Genomic DNA, 21,263 nt, shown 5'->3' with positions numbered 1-21,263 from the left:
CATCCACTGCACTCCTGTCGGGGTACTATACTAAGCAAGTAAAGACGCTTTGAGTTTTAACAGGAGAAAAATTGGACTCTTTTCTAATCATCTGCCAGCAAATCAATTAGCTTTTTTAAAATTTTTTATTCTGTTTTAATTCATTCATGTCAACTTTCGCTATTCAGAGTACCCACTCCCAGGGGAGCTTCATGATCTCCATAAAAGCACCAAGGCCAACCTCTGTCTTTCTGTATAGCTCTCATTGGATAATACTGACAACACATCCCCTCAGTGCTTTGTTACTGTGTTGCAGACACTCAGACATGATCAGCCCCACATTGGGTGACTGCACTCTGTAGTAACCTAAAACTCTGGTTATTGTTGTTGTAAATGGACAGAACGTTTATTTTTCACTTAAGTAAAATATCTCAACAAATATTAGATAGGTCTCCATAAAATCTGATAGAGACATTTATGGACCCTACACAATGAATCCCACTTTGGTGATCCCTTTCCTAAGTGAATTCATCTTGCACCACTCTGGCGTTGGACAGGAAATGTCTTGTAGAATTCAATGGACTACCAAAAAAGTTTGTATAGATATTCAAATCTTTCTTCAAGGCACAGTCCCCCTTTCCAAAATGATATGTTGAATGTTAACAAAAACACAATGCAATGATTAACAAATATCATAAGACAATATTTCATTCACAATAAAACTGAGAAAACATATAAAATGTTGAAAGTTGGACATTTTACTATTTCCTGAAAAATATTAGCTCATTTTGAATTAGATGGCAGGTCAAAAAGGTATGGACAGGGGCATGTTTATCACAAGAAGCATCCCCTCTTTCTTTAACAACATCTGAGGAACTGAGGAAACCAAGTTGTCCCACAAGTTGTTTAAACAGTGCTGAGTCTTCTTTGAATTTTATGATATGCCAAATATCTCTAGCTTATGAAAGGTCTGGACTGCAGGCAGACCAGTCCAGCACCTGGGCTCTTCTACTATGGAGCCATGTGGTTTAACATTGTCTTAATGAAATATGCATGAAAAACTACATTGTCTGGATGGGAGCATATGCAGCTTTAAACAGCATGTGCACCTTTCAGCACTGATGGTACCTTTACAGATGTGCAAGATGCTAGTTCTATACACACTAATGCACCCATACCATCAGAGATGCAGGCTTTTGAACTGAGTGCTAATAACATAATATAATAATATTTAAAGTCAGATAACCCCTTTATCTACATATATTAGAAAGCATTCCAAGTGTTTTGGAATGAGTGTTGTAAATTGTGATTTGTCATCTGATTTGTCATCTACTGCCAACATCAAAATCAAAATCTCAATCAGGTTTGATCTCTTTATAACTGGGCAACTATAAAATTATTGAATTATATTTATTTTTCGTTCTTTATAGCAAAAAATAGTTATAGTTATTATTCACTGTTATGTAATTATGATACGTACCACAAAAAAGTAAACATTAGTCATAGTAAAGATCAATTCACAGTTTCTGCATTCACAAACTGAGCGGAACTTTGTGGAAATATTGCAAAGTTGCTGACAAGAACAAGTTAGAGAGAAGATAAACTGAAAAACTTGTGTCCGATCACTTAATGACAAAAGGACCAAAGATGAGGAAAGGGCCCATTGGTCATTGCTGAATGGTGAGGACAAAACTATATATATCACACATACACAGGATCTTACCCGGAAACACATGGAGATCAAGAATTGACTTGAACATCTATTGGCATTATCACTGTGACCAACATCGACTTAAGCAACTACATTAAAGCCCTGCAGCTGGCTTTTAAAGAAAAAAATATAAAAATGACACATTAAACCAATGTATGCACATAAGACTCCTAACAATGTTAGTTGACACTTGTATGATAAGGTTAAATATCTTCAGTGATGTAGAAACAAGTTTGTAACTGCTACACATTGTCTTCTATATTATATATCTATATCTATATTTTTTTCATTTTAAATATACCATATCTAAAAGAAATGAAATCAGCAAAGTGGCAGGAATAAATGAAATGCAGAATGATTCAGCAAAATCACACTTGCATATTATAAAGACTGAAATCCTTTGCCCCGCAATCCATTAGTCTTTTTCTAATTCCCTATAAAAACAACTGCTCATGTTGAAATATTATAATCTGTTCAGTAATGGCAGTAACTGGACAGTATATGGGCCAGATTCCAGCTGGCTCTATGCAGCTGGTGGTCAACACATACAATAAGAGCAAAAAAAACATATGTAGGCATACTCAGAAAAGACAACGATAACACTGACTATGTCTAATAGTAACAAGCGGGAAGAATTTTTTTCTTTTTTAAATCAGGGAGATTCATTCATGGCCCTTTGAATCACAATGATCAATAGAGTCTGTTTAGAAGTCTATAGCAACCAGTGTGCATTTTTATTGTTAACAAAAGACATAACATGTGGATCAAGAGGCTCTTAAAATGTCAGTAACATGCAAGCACTAATCTTCTCTTCAATTGCAATAACCTATTTTATAGTAGAGCTGTGTGCAGCACATTGATTCAAACCCTCTCACAGAACACTGAGCCCTCTGTTCTGTGCAAACACTCCCAATCAAATCATAATTACCTTAGGGAGGATGTAATGTTTGGTTACTTTGTTTCCTGCCTAATGTCTACGCTATACCCTAGATTTAGCAAAAAAGAGGTTCCTCAGACCTGGTTTCTATGATGCATTCCCAGTGATCTGGTGGTCACAAATGGGTGGTTCTTACTTTGTGTGTTCACATCTGGAATAAAATGCATCCCCACATACGTCTTGAGTGACCACTTGTGATAAAATCCTAGTTAGCCACTATATATGCAAATAAACACATATCCAATGTCATACAGTCAATTGCCAACAAAGCAACAAACGCATTTCAACAAGATCTCACACCCACACGCCACATATGGTTTTTCTCACGCTAAAAAAAAAAAAGTATAATATAAATTTCACTGGCGTGCTGCTATCGCTATGGAATCGGCAGGAAACACGCATCTCTGAGCAGAGAAACACTAACAACAACACTAATAATAACATAAGTAATGAAAGACCTGTCCAACCTGTCGCAGGAATTGGGGGAGGGATTCTCACTCTTGCCTTCATTCAAAACTTGAGAGCCCAGATAATAGCTCTATGCATAGCAATAACTGTATCATCCACACAGAGTATTTGGATGTGGCGACGGAGCCAGGAATGGTGGGATCAGGATGTGGCTGGTTACACGGAGCAAGAATTTTTCCAGAAGTTTAGAATATCGAGGAATACCTTTCATCATTTTTTTCAGCACCTCTCCCGAGACTTTCAAGAGGAGACACGTTGTTCAGGAGATCCATCTCCTTTAAAAGCGAGTGGGAGTGGGGCTATATTGGGTAGCAACGGGGGCGGGTTACCTCACCTTGGCCAACCTGTTTGGCATCGCAAAGTCCTTCGTTTGCGCTATTGTGCATGACTTCTGCAAAGCTGTGCACCAGCCTGACTATATTAAACTACCCCAGGGAGACGATCTCCAAGAGGTGCTGTGAGGCTTCAGGCAGACGTGGGGTTTCAGTTTCCCACAGTGTGCTGGGGCGATCGACGGGAGCAGTGCAGCGCGAGTCAGAATGACGTCAAAGTCGCATTAAATGCGACCTGGCTATAAAATCAGATACATATCCGATTCAGTATCACATTTAAAGTGGCCTAATTCTGATAAAATATCAAATTCAATGCGACTTGTGCTGTTCACACTGTCAAAACCAGTCACATATGAGCGAAAAAATCAGTGTGACTGTAGCCTTAGTTCTGTTTAAAACTCTAGTAGCAGCGTTCTGGATGAGCTGCAGATTTGTAATGCTCTTTTTGGGAAGTCCAGTTAAAATTCCATTACAGTAATCGAGTCTACTGGAGATGAATGCATGTATGAGTTTCTCCTGGTCTTTTTGGGAGAGAAAACCTTTAATTCTGTTGATGTTTCTGATTTGGTAAAAAGCTGCCTTGGTAACAGCTTTGATAGTAGTTTGTGATACTGGTACAAAACTTAATAAGCTCATTAATGGTCTTTTTCATTGGACATAAATTACAAATATACATTCAAGACTGTTTAGTTCTAGGAAGAAAACAAATTGCATTAGGAGGCAGGAAGGGACAATGGTGTCCCAATTCCCAGAACTGTCATAAAGAACACCTGAGTGCATCTCCCATAATCTCCATTACTTGTTAAAGTTTATTTTGTTTAACACTTAACATTTCTTTCACCATTTACTTTCACTACCACTCAGTGATTTAGATCTTTGATGAGGCACCTAAAAACATTGTTGTCACGTCTTATGCTTTGATCCATGTCTTGTCTCGTCATTTCCTGTTTTATTTTTAAATATTAACTTCCCTCTCGTTTCAGGTATTTTGCCCTTCCTCTTGTGTCAAGCGTCTGATTGTCTTCCCTGATGCCAAAGTGTTTCCACCTGTTCCCCATGGCTCCTCGTGTATTCAAATAGTCTGCGTCTCCCTTGTCTTGGGCCAGTGTTTCGTAACTATCCATGTTCTTCACTCTAGCGCCTTTGAACCACAGAATCCACAGCCTTGTTTCCTCGAGCCTGTAGTTGAGCGATCCTCCTACAGTGCTATCTTTGTTTTGTGATCTATTCCATAGTCATAGCTGCACCCTCCTCAACATAGTTATTGAGGAGAGTGCCTCAGGATTTTCGCAGCCCCTTGTTTTGCTCTGTCTGGAGCTCCTCGACTTTTTTAATTGTAAATAAAACTCTTACTTTGAAAACAACCCTGCATCTGTGTCCTGTGTCTTCACGGTCCGTTACAATTGTTAGGTTTAAGCATGAACAACTATGTGGTTAGAGTTAGGAAAACATCATGACTTTTCTTAAAATAGACCCTCTAACAATTGGGTTAGCTGACATGGTGCTAACAATCTCCATTCTTTGTTTTACAAATGCATACCCATCCATCCATCCATCATCTATCGCTTCTCCGGGGATCGGATCGCAGGGGCAGCAGCTTGAGCAGAGAAACCCAGACGTCCCTGTCCCCGGCCACTTCCTCCAGCTCTTCTGGGGGATCCCCGAGGTGTTCCCAGGCCAGCCTAGAGATATAGTCTCTCCCACATGTCCTGGGTCTTCCCTGAGGTCTCCTCCGAGTGGGACGTGCCTGGAACACCTCACCAGGGAGGTGTCCAGGAGGCATCCTAACCAGATGCCCGAGCCACCTCATCTGGCTCCTCTCGAGCCCCATAAAAATTATGAACAGAATCTGTGACAAAGGGCAGCCCTGATGGAGTCCAACCCTCACCGGAAACACATCCGACTTACTGCTGGCAATGCGAACCAAACTCTGACACCGGTCATACAGAGACCAAACAGCCCTTATCAAGGGGTCTGGCACTCCATACTCCTGGAGCACCCCCCACAGGACTCCCTGAGGGACACGGTCGAACGCTTTCTCCAAGTCCACAAAAGACATGTAGACTGGTTGGGCGAACTCCCATGCACCCTCCAGGACCCTGCTGAGGGTGTAGACTGGTCCACTGTTCCACAGCCAGGAGGAAAACCACACTGTACCTCCTGAATCTGAGGTTTGACTATCCGGTGGATCCTCCTCTCCAGTATAGACCTTACCAGAGAGGCTGAGGAGTCTCATCCCCCTGTAGTTGGACCAGACCCCCCGGCCCCCCTTTTTAAAGATGGGGACCACCACCCCGATCTGCCAGTCCAGAGGCATGGCTCCCGATGTCCATGCGATGCTGCAGAGACGTGTCAACCAAGACTGTCCTACAACATCCAGAGCCCTATCCACCAGCGGGTTTGGAACTGCTGTTTGGTGCGTAAGCACAAACAACAGTCAGGACCTGTCCCCCCACCCGAAGGCGGAGCGAGGCTCCCCTCTCCTCCACTTAGGTAAACCCCAATGTACAGGCACACAACCGGGGGGTAATGAGTATGCCCACACCTGCTCTGCGCCTGTCACCACGGGCCACTCCAGAGTGAAAGAGAGTCCAACCCCTCTCAAGGGGACTTGTTCCAGAGCCCAAGCCGGGCGTTGAGCTGAGTCCTACCATATCTAGCCGGAACTGCTCAGCCTTGTGCACCAGCTCAGGCTCCTTCCTCTACAGAGAGGTGACGTTCCACGTCCCAAGAGCCAGCTTCAGTATAGAGATCAGAGGATCAGACCACCAAGGTCTCCGACTTTGGCTGTTACCCAGCTCGCATTAATAAGACAACATCGGAAAGGGGGACCCACGTCGTGTTTTCGGGCCCCTTGGGCTCAGGCCTGGCCACCAGGCGCTCGCTGCCGGGCCCCACCCCCGGGCCTGGCTCCAGGGTAAGGCCCCAGTGACCCACGTCCGGGCAAGGGATGACGTTGTCCAAATTTATTTTTCATCATGAGGGTCTTTTGAGCAAACCCATAAGCAGAAATAAAAAAAGGGACATGGTTCATAGGGAGGAGAAACATTATTGAAATGCTCAAATAAAATTATTTTTACTTTCTGCTACTTTCCAGAAGGTAAAGGCAGCATTTATATTGCTTTTGTTTAATTATTATCTAATTCGATATAGTTAATTAATTCAGGCTAACAGTGTAGAGAACTTGGTGAGGCAGGTTGCCACAACACGAGTTAGTCAGAAAACAAATGATAGAAGAAATGCAAGATGGTCTTTAAAAAAACAGAATGTGCTCAAATAATGCAGAATTGGAGATGGAGACTAATCCCCTGTAGGGTATCAGTCTTCATTGCTTGGTGTCTACTTAAAGAGCTTGCACTTGTCAACTGTTTTTCTGTTTGTTTAGTACTTTTCATTACTTGCTTGTACCTTCTACGATTTACTGATAAAAGCAAAAAACCCTCCAACGCAGGCACATCATCTGGGACGTCAACTCTAATGAAGTCATCCTGAGTCCAAACGGAGCACAAGGCATTATCTTTTACAGTGTTACAGAGGAGAGAAGATTAAACTACAAAGTGAAGAAAATTATTTCTTATGTCAGTTTGAGAGGTGGTCAAGTACGCATTGTAGAGAATACCATTAGATCTTCTGAAACACTACAGGAGTGCACTAAACTACAACATTCACTGTAAGGGTTGGCTAATGTCACCAATATCATTAACCCTGCAGTTAAATGTGTGATCTAATAGTCTCATGAAGTATATTTTTCACCATAATACTAAAGGTGTACATTTCACATCTTAAATAAAGTTACAAATCAAAATATCTAATATGTTTGTTTAACAGTTTTGCCGCAGTAAAGCACATGGGTTCTACAGCAGAAATCTTTTATACTTACTGCCATCTCCAGTAAAAAAAACTAGCCTAATATGATTGGCATTTTAGTGCAGAGAGGGCTTATTCCTCCCTCTATGTCTCAAATGCACTGACAAGTTGCCTGTTACACTGCCTGATGAGACAGAGGGAGGAAGATTAACATGAATTAGCTCCCCAATGCTAAGTTACAGTGATGCAGCAAAACAGGATGATATAATTAGCTTCACTTTCCTCAGGTAAATTCAGGTCATGTCAAGTCATTCAATCAAGATCAACTCATGGTCTGACGAGCTTTGACAACCTTTTTTAATCTGCCGTGTGTGGCACTCAATGATGCAAGGCTACGAGGAGGTGAGCTGTTAATGGATGACTGATAGCTGCTGAGGTTATTGAAGAGGCTGGAGACTTGAAAAAAAGGAGTGTATATATTTCTTTAAGCTGTAATTTGCAAGTGTATCTGCTGTAGTGTATAGTAGCCCACTGTATACTAGCATCAGCATGCTGACCGACTAACAATGACATACAGAAATTCTGATATATTGGATGTTTATTATGTTTGCCATCTTTAGCATATTAACATTATAATATGTACTAATCAGCACAACTAGAACACCGCAAATGTGATTTTGCCATTAAGAGTCATCTTAATGACAAATGTCTGGCAAATTTAATGCAAACCTTTCAAGTATGCATTCAGATATCTTCCAAGATAAATTAACATTTTGGGCCAAACTGGCCCAAAGGCCCATGGATTGATATAATATTAATCAATTCAGTTCAGTTCAATTACATTCGATTAGAACTTTTGATTCACATTCAGAAGACATGATTAAGGAAGAACAAGTCCTCCAACTGAGTGGCAGAAGGGAAGTATGACTCACATGATTGTTTTCACATCAGAACAGACGTCATTCTCAAGTTTTAGCTTTAGTTTAAGGAGCCACAAAGCCACATAAGGAGGAAGAAGGGGGTGTATGTCACTTTATTATTGCACTTTTAACCAAGTGCAGCGACTTAATTTCAAGACCAACATATGTTTTGTCAACAATAAAACACTTTACTAAAACACTTTTAGGCAATAACATCACTTGATCAGAGTTCGAAAACTAACATGATAATCATAATCCTAACAAACTAACATCGGGGCTAAAATACCTTATTTTTACAATGCAATCGTCACCATCAGTAATGCTATTTTGCTGGTTGCCATGGTTCTGTGTAAACAAAACAAGTGATGAGAAAGTTGTCACTTACTGTTTGACTTCAAAAAATAACAACCCCTTGGTTAGTGATACCCTACTTGGTTAAGTTTAGAAAACTATCATGATTAGGGATAAAATACATACATGCATGACGACTAGATGTTGCATATTCTTTTAATTATAAAAGAATATGCAAAAATTATAAAATATATTGCAATTATAGACCATATCTGCCTGCATAAACAAATGCCACCTGGGGACGTTTTGGGAAAATGTAAACAGAAACCGGTAAAAAAAGAATTACTAATAAAAAAATAAATGAGCATATAACAAATACATTTTACAATAAAACAAAGAGCCAAAAATTCTAAAAATAGAGAACTGAACATAAAATGTATAAAACTGGATTCAAATTTAGTTACAGAGAAGAAATGTCACACTTTAGCTCTAAAATTGATGCTTAAACTATGTGTAGCAACCATACAAATCAAACCATACTGTAATGTACCAGTGTGCACATAAGAAATATGCTAGACATATGGTGGCATATGGTCACACTGCATAATGCATGTTGAAGAAATAACAAAGCTTTACGAGGCTGGTCATCTCCAGCTCTCAGGAAGGGATACGCACTTTGGTTCACATCAGAAAAGATACGACCAGTCATTCTCAAGTGACTAACTATCTGGTCAGAATCCTCTGTTAAGTCATTTTGACGTCTTAAAAACATCTTGAGAGACAAACAATGGCATGTGGCACAAATGGCAGAACATATCTACTGCTGCTGTTCAAGCAGCAACATTTTTTTATCGTTCAGCTAAAATAAGGCACAAAGAAACTATTTGAATTCATAGAGTAATTTACTATGGCATCACCCGCATCTGCCGAGTAGCTGAATGAGACAGATAGAAGCTAAAAAAAATAGTATGTCTGATTTCAACATTCCAGAAGTCTCTCTTTGCAGATCCAGACTGTGCCAAAGCAACAACTAATATGAATGTATGGGAGAGTTTGTGGGAGTACCTGGTTGTGTGTTTCTGTGTTTTGGCTGTGTGAATGAATGGTGTCCTGTCCACAGTGAATTCATGGAATCTCCTTTCATTTGTAGGGCTGTAAAAACCTCTACAGATTAAAAAAAATTGCTGTCTGCAACCCAGACTGGATCAACAATGATGAGAAAAAGAGAAACAAGAAAAGGAAAATACTAAGACAGGGAAGAGAAGCATAGGAAGCATACAGATGTGGTACTTGGAATGCAGCTCAGTGATCTGCAAACAGTTAAGAGTAGTAGTATACAATGCTTATAATTATATTAGCTCAGTGCCTAAGTTGGGGACTCTGAGACATCTTCTCGATGCTCGTACTGGGCCTCAGTTATTCAGTCATTTCAAAATGAAGAGTTATTAATACCTTTTAGTTGTATCAGTTGTACATGGATATCTACATGTAGTAACGCTGTAATATAAGTGTTATTTAATGAAATGGATAATATCAGCGTTTCCAATGACGAGGTCTCTCATAAAGGCACCCACACACTCACAAAGACATATACATGCCTTATCCACCAGCATACAGGTTTGAGTGCCTCATGTATATGTAAATATATAAGTGATTTAAAATGAAAATATCTGCGCAAAATATCTCCTACAACATAATGACTTACAAAGAGTGAGGCCTACTAAGGAGAATAAAGAAATCCAATACATATACACTTCTGCACTCTAGGCCTTTTCAACCCACCTTTTGTAATTAGCTTGTCTAAAATCTTTGTGTGAAATCTCTCTCTCTCTCTCTCTCTCTCTCTCTCTCTCTCTCTCTCTATATATATATATATATATATATATATATATATATATATCCCAGAAGCTGACTATGTAAATTCATCAATGAGAAAACGTGTCCACTTGCATTGAAAAAGGAAAAACAGGTGACATTATGCGGTGTTCAGTATCCAAGTGGATCTATTAATTTCAACATGATGTCGATGTGTGCTTGTGTGTGACAAAGAGAGGAAAAGGAGAGATGATTACTGAGACACTTTAAGTAGATTTAACAAGTAAATTGAACACAGAGGTGAAGCCTCCTCTCTGCATGTTCTTGGGTCTTCTAATTTAATTTTTCTTTTTTTTTTTCAGTTCTCCAGCAGCATTCTTGCATCTTAATCCCTTTCCAGATGGAAACTGTTCTCATTTCTGATAAAGGACAATTATATCATGCTATTGGGACTTTAACAGAACAGGTGATGGGCAGGAATGGTTTATGCACTGGCATCCTGTTATGGAGTATAAAGGAGAACTGTTCTCCCTAAACAGCTACAGGAATTAAGCTTGCAGTGATATAATTATTACTGTGGTAAGAAAACTGACTGTTGCCAACACATGGAGACTCATCTGCAGGTGCACATCTTCTTCCCTTAACAATATGTCACCCACTTAACTTGCACCACCAACACCTAAATACAAAATAGTTTCACAGTTAAGTCATATTAAATGATTTGTTCAACCAAAACGTTTTGTTTTCATTTATATAAAAGGTCAATGTAACTGCTAATAATGATCATAATCCTATTTATGTAATGCTGATCATCAAAATACTTTGAAATTGTTTTTTTTAAGTAGTAAATGTAATGTGAAACATGTTTACTGTTGTAAGTACTAACAAGACTGACAAACTCAAAAGAAACGGTCAAATAGGTGTTATGTATGCAGCCCTCAAGTAAGATTTATTTTTAATCTAAAAAGTGTATGAGTCTTGTTAATGTGATATTTTGACAGATATAACTGCCCCATTAAAACTTTTGATGTATCTTAAAGGAATAAACCTGTCCAAGTGAGTTCTAATTTAATCAAAGTTCCAATTCCATTCACCCATTCACACACACTCACACTATACATTTTTATATACACAGTATTTGTGCTTTTGTCTCTATAATTACACACCAATTAGCATATCAGGGACAAAGTGTCTCACACTTATGATTGGAAAATAACTGCTTCTCTAACAGAACAAGTGATGTCCTATCTATCTACCTATGTGTGAAATATGTTGACAGAATATACCTATCTTAGCTGAATGTGGGAAAACCCACACAGCCAAAGGAGAACAGTAACAGCAAAGAAAAACTTCAACTAAAAATACTCTTCAGTTCTCAGGTACAGTAACTGATAATCATACATTATAAATATATAGAAGTCTATGCTCAACTCTACTGCAGACATAGTTGAGGACTATCGTCACACATTGAAGCATTTCTGCAAATACTAGTAGAGGACATTTGAAACAGCCAACTACCTTGGTGGATTTAAGGGAAATAGCCCCAGATGAACACATATTCTTCACATACTGGGACTGCACAGGCTTACACATCTGATATAGATGCATGCATTCTAAACCAAATGAAGTTAACCAAAACCAACATTCTTTAAAAAACTCTGACCTCCTACAGTACATTACTTGTCATATTGCCTCGCTGAACCCACACCTAACACACAGGTTTGCACTGACCTTCCACTTTCTCTGCTGTGGGCCTGACAGGGACCTTTTCTTTCTGCCAGCTTCCCAGGTCGCTGCTTTAACTGTTATGACTGAGCAGCTGACAGCATGACCTCTTCTCCCCAAGACACATCTTTTGACTGAAGCTGTTTTCCTCATTGTTATGTTTAGTAATGGACCTGTGCCTGTCAGAGACAGAAGATTAGTTGCTGAGGCTATCATTCATCGCAGAGAGGAGGGAAGGATTAAGGCCACTGAGAAAAGGCAGAGGAGAGAGGGGTCTGCATCTTAATGCAGGCCTCAGTGTGGAACAGTGGTGTTATTAGGTGGCTCGCTGGAAAGGGAGAAAGAAGCAGCAGCTTGGTGGGAAGCTGCTGGTGAGGAGGTAGGATTATGTTGATGGAAAAAAAAAACTAATGTGGAAAGAAACTGAGAACAAAAATGTGAAGAAAAGGGTAGGACAGACATAGTGAATGAGAGAAGAAAAGACAATATAACATACTGAACAAAAAACACTTGTTCTGAGAGTTTAAGTGCCGTAAACGGGCAATCTGTTTCTAATTCCACGACTGCTATATTGGTGAAAGTGAGAAAAAGTTCATTTGTTCACTTATTCACAATGACTGTCTCTTCCTTTAGACTGTCCTTATCATTGAGGGGAATAGAAAAGGATTTTTTTCCCAAGACAGATGAAAAACACTTCTTCACTGCAATCAGACACAATCACCAGGCCATACAAATATTCACAAAGACGCATTTACTTTCACACATACAAAGACACAGCATATACATTCAAACACAGACACACTAAAATTAATCCATCATAGAAGCATTTCACAGTTCATTGACATTAGATGTGTGCTCTCACACCCTATTAGCTTATAGGTGTTAGCGTATAGCTAATATTGTTAAAAAAAAAAGTTTATTTGTCCCAGAACAGCTGGAAAAATAAGTTTTTCTGATGATCATTTAATTGAAAAGGGCTAAATGATTTCTGTTGTTCACAAGGATTGTATACTTGTCCCAACAGGATCTTGTTTAAATCTTCTGTACATTTCATCTGTTGGTCCTGTTCTGCCCTTACTGCCTCATACTAACTCAACCATTCCTAACAAAAGCTACAGCAGCAATCTCAACTCAGCAGTAGAAATAAGAAATAGAGCCAATATAGAAACATTGCAGCACATTGCTTCCCCCTGCCCTGGGATACTATTTGATGACAAGTTGGCCAGCTATGTCTAACTAATTCCTCCACAAAAGCAGCTCTTAGGAACCTTGGTGAAGTTATATGTGTGCTTTAAGCATCATTTGATAGCAGAATTAAACACACACACAATAAAAAAGAAAAGGAAAAACAAAAACTACCAACCCACATTTCATTAAACTTGGTGAAGAAGCGGAGCATGGAAAAAGAAAGAACATGTTAGATTTTTGTGTCGATCCAGATTTTTTTGTAAGAGACTTTTCTTCTAAGGCCCATGCCCTGTTTTCCCCATGTGCACTTCTATTTTAAGTATTGAGATTGGATCACAATGTGGGCACATTCAAGACCTATTTTATTATCCACTGTAAATGCAATGACCTATGGATTGAATGTTAGTGTTCAGAGAATGTGTCTTATTCAGCTACAGCATTTAAATGCCATGTGCAAATCAGGCTTTTGAAATCCAAAAATACAGTGCAGCCTACAGTAGCTGGCTTCGACTTAAAAACATTAGAACTCATCATCCTTTGCTGACCTTAAGTGAGTGTTGTGCATAATTAGATTTAGGGAAAAAAAGAGACAGATTCTCCTTGTGGTCCGGCAGAGTTTAAACTTGAGTGGAAACTTTGCAGAAAATAAAATAATGAGCAATCTGATTGGTAGATCCAGCCATAACTATAAAACTACAAATCCATAAAAATACACCTAATAATGTGTAGAACCTCTTTCTTCAACTAAAACAACTCTGATCCATTGGGAAATGTGGACAAAACCCATAGACTTGTCATGTGCTTGGCATAAGCACAATGGCTGCGGATAGTTTGGGTTCTGTGATTTGAAGGGTAAGGTCGCAGTGGACTGAGCTTGTTCTGGACCTTCTAATGGATGCATGTTCAGTCTGTGATCTTGGATGTATGGAGGCAGACTCAGTGCCTTGCGCTCTTTGCCATGTTGCTGTCGTCATTCCTGAACTGTCTTTGTGCTGTTGGGGAAGGCATTTTCCTGCAGAGGGAGGCCTTCAGGGAAGTCCAATCCTATGGAGGGCAGTGATTAAAATGACGTGACTCCCGGTTGTTTGTGGTCTGAGGCGACAAACAATCAACTCACATGACTGACCGCCATCTTCCAACATATGATATCATATTCCTAGATTCTCTGCATTTTGTTCTTGTGGATGTCCATCACAGTTACTTTTTTTTTTTTTTTTTTACCATCTATATGGATTTCTGGATGCAAATTAGAAGTACAACATCACATATCAACAACATGACCAGTGTCACTCACTTCATAAGTAAAGGGTTTTAATATTATGACTGACTAATGTAGATTGTAAAATGTGAAATGTGTTCACATTTTAATCTCAGAGCAAACCTACAATTATCTGTCAATAGTTTATGTGTTAAGCCCTGACACAGACTGCAGTCTCATTTGAATAAAGTAAGGTTGTGTTAGAGATGTTAAGCTTTGACACCTGAGACTCAGATTTGCAAACAGTGACATGACAAAACAGTAATTGTCTGTACATAACTTGTGGTTATCAACTGCCAACACACTACTTGCCATATCTGCTATTTTTAAATGCTGTAAGAATAGTCAATCTACTAACACTCATAATCAAAGAAACCGCTGAGCATCTGCAACTAAAAGCTGCAGAAAAACGGATTATTTATTTATTCTTTTTACTGTTAATGAGGTTCCTGGCTTCACACCATTGATAGTAGCAAGTTATTTTGTGTGCAGAACCACAACAGCCTGGGTGGTAAAGCTCCCCAGGCTAGCCTGAGCCTGTGCCAGCCCCACTATCCCTGCACAGCACAGGATGTGTAGCATGGCTATTAGCTGCAGGGTGGGTGAAAAGTGGGTTTGGCACCCTCTTCTTGGCCTGTCACTTCTGGGGAAGTGAGACGTAAGGTGTAATTAGAGCGGATAGCGGGGTGTTTTGCACAAGAAGTGGAGGCTTTATTTGACGTCAAAAGTTTTCTAACTTCATGTCAGATATATCCACGCTGCTCTGTTAGGATTTCAAGGGGAAACTGAAGTGCTTAGAGAGAGACGGCTGCATGACCTGCTTTCCAGTGATTTAAAGTAGAAGAATTTGTGCTTCTAAAGGCTGAAATTAGAACTCTGACAGAAAAAAACATTAATAAAACAAGACACTGCGACACAGACACAGGCATGATTATTTTCTAACATTATATACCGTTCTGCTTTATGACTAATAGTTATACTCAATAATAAGGAGATGGGCATGAATTGTACCTGACTAATTTGACAGAGAAATGCTGCTCCGTTCACTCCCATCATCTGTCATGGAAATCCCCTTGAGCCTTTGTTATGCATAATTCAGTTTTCAGACCATGTTATTGTTGAAATTCTTGCACCTTGACTAAATAAGGCAGTCTGCCTACTGTTCAGTGTCACACAGACAGGTCTTTGGAATTAGCAATAACTCTAACAAAGAACAAAAAAAGTTTTCACTCTGTACATTTTTAGTTTTGACACCAATACACATACTTACCAACTACCACAGAGAATCAATAAATAGTACATCCTTCTTCTCCTCTAATATGAGAACATGCACAAACACTTCATCCAAAACTGCCTGAAACAATGGATCTATTTGCATTTTAAAAATGACTCATTGCGTCAGAGTAGAAATATCACAGAAACATGCAAGATTTGATTTCTTTTTTGCAGAAACAGCTCCCAGCTGGGGGGAATGATGACATCTTATCTCTCGATTGAAGCACATTAAATATAGACTTCTGCCACTTTATCTGTTTCCTCTTTTAATGCTTTTGTCCTTGAACTTCAGCAACAGCGACATCGACTTTGTGTTATCAACCTCCTATGTAGGACATTACCACAATAACTCACGCTTACCTCAGTAACAATAAAGCATTAACTTCATCATCACTGAGCCCACACAATCCAAAAAGTCACAGCTCCCTGGAAAAGATGTAAAAGACTTTTTCCCTGTTTCCCCGCATCTGCCTCATCCTTCCATTGATGCAATATGGTGTAATCTAGTCCCCTCCTGACTGAGCAGATATTTAATACAGGACTGTCCTATACATTATAAATGGCCCTCTGCAATATACCATCCTTCTTCAAAAGTCACTGCGCAAACAGAGAAAATAGAAATGACCTGTCCTTGAAATACCACTGGGGTTTGGAAGTTCTATTCTGGTGTCTGTGTATTTATACATCCATACAATATGCAGTCTAAAAAACAGACATGCTTAGCCTTGTTTTAAGGTCAACGGGATTGTCACCAAGATGAACCAAACCACTCCAAAGTAAGTGCAGGGTATCAGTAAATGCACTGAGGAAATAAACATAAACACTCAAATTGTGATACAAGTGGTACAGTAGAAGATCACAGATTCCATCAAATAATACCCAACATGGCTGTGGGCTGGTATGTCTCTTTTGTGTGTGTGTTTGTGTGCATGTGTGCATGGAGACAAGCAGAGGGGGCAGAGTGCGGGTGAGAGTGATGAGATGCGATGAGACACAGTTTGAGTGAGTGCATACTAGCAGAGGAGGGGTGGGGGGTGGAGTGTGTGAAAGTGGATGAGAAAGTACGCCAGAACAAGAAAGGGAAGATGGACATAAATGGCTATGAGTTTTACGAGTTAGCATGGCCAACTAGTCTTTTTTTTTTTTTTGCAGTTGAAGCGAATTGAGGCCACTAACACAGCAGATAGGCTGCTTTTCAGGTCACTCATAAAGCTGTGCTAAAAGGGTAGCAAGACCTAAATCCACTGTTAATTTGATAGAATGAAAGACACCGCAATCTACTAAAGGATCGAAGAGCGTTGCTACCCATCAAGATATTACAAGATGTCACTGGTACAGTGTGGCCACAGTGGAGCTAATCTGAGAAAGCCCTTGGGGAAAGTAATATTGATTTGTTTGATTATTAACATGAACATAGCTTATTTCACATCAGTTAACAGTAAGTAGAAAGATCAATATTCTTATTATTAATTGTGACTCTCAGGTTGCCGTTTGCCAAAGTCTTCGGTGAATATTACTGATGGTTTTTGCTGTAGCTAAACATCCTCTCTATTCTCTGTATGCTGAGCTGCCCCCTCGCAGGGTTGCTGTGAGAAAACAGCAGCTCAGAAGGCAGCACCACATGAGTGATTCATTTGAGTTTGTGGAGTAACTGACCTTGTGAATTTAGGAACTTGGCCTTTGTGCTAAATCTTTATCTTTGGATTCTAAATGTTTTTTTTTTCCACAGAAACTTGAATAATATCTCACAGAATATATGGATCTCATTTGTCGTAAAAGAGATGGTATTAACGGGTGCCTCAATTATCAGAGCAACAGTGACCAAAAAAAATAAATACATGAAACAAATAAATAGAATACTTGATTCATAAACACAGAGACTGCCAGAGTTGGGGTGCTTTTATAACCTTTGAAATAATGCCTCTGGGTGTTCAGGTCTGGAGAGAGACAGTCAAGTCTCTCCTTGGGGCTACTTGACATTGTGGAGAGAAAGCTCAGATTTCTCAAGTCTGCCGAGTCAGGCAATGTGACATGAAATTTAAAATATGAGGATTTATAAAGAACAACATGCAAAACAATTTAATGTTTTGATTATATTATACTAAACAAAAGTAGTAAGGAAAGTGTCCAATCAGAGCAAATCAACAAAAAAGAATGTAGCGATCTGTGTTTTAAAACACAACAACCTTTACTGTGTTTGGAAAATCAATATTTTTTTCCAATAACTTTAAAATAAATGGAAAATTCCTAGAGTGAACCTCCATCACATATTCCTACTTGGCAAATATTCAAATAAATAGGTTAACTACCAATAAAACCATGGATGGAGGAGCTGCATCATCTCAGACGCACATCAACATACCACCAGGACACATTATGTTCTGTTTCGAACAGAAGCCGAATTGTTGAGAGAGTACCTGCGAATTATCCATGTAATATCATGTAGCCTTGCGTGCTTTAAATCCGCAAAAAAGGCGCAGTGTAAACACTGGCTCCCAAAAAAGCGTTTGAATCAGCATGAGTCACCTTCCCACCCACTTTGTATGAAATGCTCACTCGTGTGGCAAATTTTACCTAAAATGTGAAACACACATCTACTCAGAAGGTGATACGTAGACAGCGAGACACAAACATCAATCGGAGGCTAATTCAACAGTTTTGGTCTCTGTGGAGTCGTTTTTACCTTCTTGTGAGAGCGCTTCTTGAAAATCGGAGAAGACGACTTGGAGGATTTATTCGTGCTTTCTCCGTAACTTCCCGAGCAGGGCATCTGTTTTTGAGGATGTGTTCAGAGAAAGGCAAAAGCGGAGGAGGAGGAGGAGGATGAAGAAGACACTCGAGAGCGTCACTGTGATAAGCAGCAGCGGCTGCGTTTTCCTCTGAAAGCCGGTGTTTGTCCTTTGTCCTTATTTGTCCGGTGAGTTTGTTTTTCCCCGACGAGGGAAAAAGCGAGAGCCCCGGTCCACAACCGTCTCCATGACTATGAGCTATATTCACCTTTTGCGTTAAAAGCCCTCAGACAGTCACATAAACAGGCAGACAGACAGACAGAGAGGCAGACAGACGGGTAAGCAGAGGGAGAAGAGGACAACCTCTGTCTGTCAGGCGAGCCGGGATACAGACTGAGGCTCTGCTGCAGCCAACCAACTAGTATGAGAGAGCGAGAAGGGGTGGGGGGTTGGGGATGGTGGTGGGCTGTGGAATCACAAATCAATGCCTCCAGTGTATTTAGGCATTCATCCATTTGTTGTCATTTGTCCTCTTTTACATTTATATTTTATTGTGCACTGATATAGTGCATATAACCATTTATGGTTACAATCATGACTAGAACTTTGTATTTTTTTCTCCAGCTGTTTCAAGCGCCCGCTGACTTTCTATTCATCTTCATCTCTTATAAAAATAATGAAGAAAAGTCTTTAGGCTTAAGTTGTGCCACAATCAAAGGAATAATGTTAACGGCCTTGAAGTCAGTGAGCATCAAAGACGCTGACTTTTGCCACCACTGTGGCTCAAGCTACAAAAAAACTTCCCCACTGGCCACAATGTCACAGTTTGTATTGTTTTGTGAAAGTTCTTCTTATCTAACTTAACAAAATACACCATTTGTTTTTGGAGTTTTTTATGATCAAAGCTGATGTCAGAAATGATGGTTATTTCTCAATCATGCTAAGAATGGTCACATAGTTGTTGGAGTGGAGAAACGGGTGTGCTTTTTTTCATTATGTCAGCTTTGATATAGTCAAACTTGTTTAACAATCAGAATTTAAAACTTAGAAATAAGCTGATATTGTTACATTTTATGAAAGACATATGAGCTGAGCTTATTTCTTCAGAAAAATTCTTCCTTAATGCCCCCCATTAAGGGAGACAGGAAACCACAATGGATAGTAACCCTGGATCTTCCAATCTGGTTTTATCGGGTTTATTTTTTTGTGCAGGGAATTGTGTGTGTCAATAAAGTCTAAGTGTAGTTCCAGTTCAGTGCAGGCTGAAATTGACTGAATAAAACTTACATAGATATGAAATGGATTCAGGACCATGGACAGCTCACGTTGCGCTGCCTAACTAGGCCAAACACGTTACTCTTGTTCTTTGTTGTCACAGTTTTCATGACACCAGTCAATCTAAATTCAGCTCTGAAAAGACTAAAGATACACTGGGATTGTATTGTGCAAAACATTCGAACACATAATCTATTTTGACTGAAAATGGGAATCAAAGACAATCAACTGCAGGCTCATAAAGACAATAAGGCACAGGAAGTGGGGTGAGACAACAGTTTAGTCGTGTTAATGCTGCTGGGGGAGAACAACGTTATTGCTTTGTTATGGGCCCGTTTCCACCTGTCACATCTGATTACACCTGGAAGCTAAAGCCATGAGGTAATGAAAGTGTTTCTAAAATAGTCAACATTTACCTTGATCTACAACAATGCTAGGCCACATTCATTCACATTAATTCATTAGCAGTCTCATTAGCATTTTGATTACAAGATATAACTCTTTACGTAACTCTTTCGTAATTTTTTTTTTTTTACAATTTTACAGTTTGCACGACCTTGAGTTTGAAAAGTCTATGATCATAGATTCGCTCTAGTCTATGATGCAGTAATCTGCAATGAACCATACTTCTTTGTGTGTCATAAGGTAAAGACCAGCTTATGACAGTTGTTTTTTTCTCTTTTGACATCTCTTTCCTAAAATACTTTTGTCACTATTTGGTATTGTTTAAACAATAAAATCACTTGGTTAAGGTTAGAAAACAATCACGGTTAGGTCTAAAATAGATTCTCTTTTAGAACAAGCCCTTCACCTTCATGGATGCCTTTCTGTTGATTGCCATTGTGATAAAACATTGTCACTTCCTGGTTGTCTTTATATAGTTACATCACCTCATTTGGACCATTTGAGGATGTATATTTTTCAAATGTACTTAGGGGTCACATCCACCTCCATGTACTGATGCACATGTTTTGAGGAGGACAGTCTCCAGAGACTCCAAAGACCACTTGACACCAAAAAGACACCAATAAGAAGCTTTTGGTTATTGATAATTCTTTTGTCACATCTGCTCTCTGGATATTTTGATTTATTAGGAGCTCTATATATTTTAGATTTCTTTTAAAACTGAACTGGCAACGAGGTGACACTTCTGAGGTGACGCTGTCTTTATTGGAGGAACAAGAGTCTAAATACTCAAATGCAATAAATAATTGGCTTGGTATCTTTACATTTGATCTCAGCTCGCCATTATCTCTGTCATCAAACCAGGCACAGGAATAGCTGGAAGGAGTTTTTTGATAGTCAAATCCATAAGATCCAGACCTCCACCCATAAGGCAATCATTTATAATCAGATATCTTAATGGGAATCTACTTGAGCCCCACCATTTCATTTGCTTTAGGAGATAGTAGACAAGATAGAAGACAATATCAATTTATATTTGAACTAATTTAGCTTAATTCCTTCAGCAGCCTTTACTGCATTTAAATTCCATGCTAGTGCTTGAGGTAAATATGAATTTGTGTGAAATTCATTACCGTATTAAAGTGAGG

General features: G+C 39.4%; 1 protein-coding gene across 5 annotated transcripts in view; it reads right to left on the bottom strand.

Annotated features, from left to right (window-relative positions):
- dlgap4b (discs, large (Drosophila) homolog-associated protein 4b) overlaps positions 1 to 18,809 on the bottom strand; it is a 113,416-nt gene extending 94,607 nt beyond the window's left edge. For 2 of the 5 annotated variants that reach the window (XM_072382551.1, XM_072382550.1), the window contains exon 1: positions 18,390 to 18,805. The gene's annotated coding sequence lies outside the window, so the exon portion shown is untranslated. Of the gene's footprint in view, positions 1 to 18,389 lie in introns of all 5 variants that reach the window. The other 3 variants (XM_072382552.1, XM_072382549.1, XM_072382553.1) reach the window with 3 other exon arrangements.
- Positions 18,810 to 21,263: the final 2,454 nt, after the last annotated feature.

This window comes from Leuresthes tenuis, unplaced genomic scaffold (assembly GCF_036924035.1).
Source record: "Leuresthes tenuis unplaced genomic scaffold, fLeuTen1.0.hap1 SCAF_3, whole genome shotgun sequence".
NCBI classification, from domain to species: Eukaryota; Metazoa; Chordata; class Actinopteri; order Atheriniformes; family Atherinopsidae; genus Leuresthes; species Leuresthes tenuis.
The sequence above is the reverse complement of the archived record's forward strand: the minus strand, read 5'-3'. Positions and strand labels throughout refer to the sequence as shown.